We start from the raw sequence: 2,748 nt of genomic DNA, 5'->3' as shown, positions 1-2,748 counted from the left end.
ATCAGGGAAGAAAAAGAATAAAAAGGAATGAAGAAAGTTTATGGGACACTATTATAAGAAATAATATTTACATAATTGGAGTCCCAGAAGAAAAAGAGAGAGAGAAAGGGGTAGAAAGCTTATTTAGAGAAATAATGGCTGAGAACCTCCCAAACCTGGGGAGAGATTTGGACATCCAAGTTCAAGATCAAGGTCATACCAAAATTTTAATCTAAAATAATTTTCTCCAAGGACACTATAATAAAATGACCTAAAATCAAAGACGATGAGAGAATTTTAAAAGCAGCAAGAGAAAAACAATTTCTCACATATAAGGCTGTCAGCAGATTTTTCAGCAAAGATATTGCAGGCCACGAGAGAAAGGGACAATATATTCAAAGTGCTGAAAGAAAGAAACTGCCAACCAAGAATATTTTACCCAGCAAAGTTGTCCTTCAGAAAGTAAGGTGAGACAGAGAATTTCCCTAAAAAACAAAAGCCAAGGGAGTTCATTACCACTAACAAGAAATGCTGGAAGGAGTAGATACACAATATAAAAAGAGGTAAATTGTAACATCAGAAAAATAAAAGAAGGAACATAAAAGAGTAGAGTTGTGTGCAAAGTTAAATAGCTATCAGCATAAAATAGACTATTATATCTATAAGATGTTTTATGCAAGCCTTATGGTAACCACAAAGCAAAAACTTATAGTAGATTCAAAAAAGATAAAGAGAAGAGAATCAAAGCATATCACTATGGAAAATCATCAATTCAAAAAAGAAGGCAGCAAGAGAGGAAGGAAGAAATAAGGGAACTATGAAACACCAGAAAACAGTTAATAAGATGGCATTAGTAATTCCTTACCTATCAATAATTACTCTAAGTGTAAATGGATTGAATTATCCAATCAAAAGACATACAGAGGTTGGATGGATAAAATAACAAGACCCAACTATATGTTGTCTGCAAGAGATGCACTTCAGCTTTAAGAACACATGTAGGTTCAAAGAGAAGGGATGTGAAAAGATGTCCCATGCAAGTGGAAACCAAAAGAGAGCAGTGGTAACTATATTTATATTAGACAAATTAACTTTAAACCAAAAATGATAACAAGAGACAAAGAAGGTCATTATACAAGGATAAAGGGGTCAACTTATCAATAAGATATAACAATTGTAAATACATATGCAGCCAACATTGGAGCATCTAAATATATTAAGCAAATATTAACAACTCTGAAGTTAGAGAAATAGACAATAATATAATAATAGTAAGGAAATTTAATACCCTAGTTTCAACAGTGGATAGATCACCCAGGTAGAAAACCAACAAGGAAACATTGGACTTGAATCATACTTTAGAGCAAATGGACCTAATAGATATATACAGAACATTCCATCCAACAGCACCAGAATTCACATCCTTCTCAACTGCACACAGAACATTTTCCAGAATAGATTATATGATAGGTCGCAAAACAAGTCTTAGAAATCTAAGAAGATTGAAATCATACCAAGTATCTTTTGCAACTACAATGATATGAAACTAGAAACGAATAACAGGAGAAAAGCTGGAAAATTCACAAATATGTGGAAATTAAACAACACATTCCTGAACAATGGATGGGTCAAAGAAGAAATCAAAAAATAATCTTGAAACAAATAAAAATGGAAACACGACATATCAAAATCTATGAAAATTTATGAGATTCTGCAAAAGCAGTTCTACACTACATTAAGAAAAAAGATCTCAAATAAACAAGCTAACTTTACACCTCCAGGAACTAGAAAATAAGAACAAACTAAGCCCAAAGTTAGCAGAAGGAAGGAAATAACAAAGATCAGAGCAGAAATAAATGAAGTAGAGACCAGAAAAACAATAGAAAAGATCAGTGAAACTAAGACTGGTTTTTTGAAAAGATAAAATTGCCAAACTAGACTAAGAAACTAGTCTAACAAGCTAGATTAATTTTTTTAAAAAAAGAGAAAATGGGCTGGTCCCGTGGCTGAGTGGTCAAGTTTGCACACTCTGCTTTGGTGGCCCAGGATTTCACCAGTTCGGATCCTGGACATGGACATGGCACCACTCATCAAGCCATGTGAGGCGGCATCCCACATGGCACAACCAGAACGACCTACGACTAGAGTATACAGCTATGTACTGAGCGACTTTGGGGAGAAGAAGAAGAAGAAAAAAAGAAGATTGGCAACAGATGCTAGCTCAGGTGCAATCTTTAAAAAAAAAAAAGAGAGAGAGAATATTCAAATAAATAAAATCAGAAACAAAAGAGGAGACATTACAACTGATACCATAGAAATACAAAGGATCATAAGAGACTGCTATGGACAATTATATGCCAACAACTGGAGTTCTTGTAAGGCTTTATTGTACATCAATTCCTTGAGCTTCCTGGTTCCTTTATTGTACAAACCCTCCATCCACTCTCTCTTAAAACAACTCATCCCTTTTGAGATAGCTTGGGTGAGGTGGGGGGGTACCTCTGTTTCTTGTGACACAAGGAGCCTGACTTGAGAACAACAGCAGACCACTAGAGCAGCTGGAAAGTCTACATGAGGTTATGCTGTCTAAGACCCAAGTAGCATGCAGCATACAACAGCCTTTCAGTAAATATTACTTACCTTTTCCTAACCTCCTTAAATATTTTTAAAGAAGGCTTTAGATCATTAAATTTATATAGTCTGGGTCAACATTTACTTAACAATCCCCGATCTTTGCCTCATATGTGAAGGACAAACATGAGGAAAGAG

The sequence above is a fragment of the Equus przewalskii genome, chromosome 9, assembly GCF_037783145.1.
Source record: "Equus przewalskii isolate Varuska chromosome 9, EquPr2, whole genome shotgun sequence".
In the NCBI taxonomy this organism is placed as follows: Eukaryota; Metazoa; Chordata; class Mammalia; order Perissodactyla; family Equidae; genus Equus; species Equus przewalskii.
Note: the sequence above shows the minus strand (reverse complement) of the source record.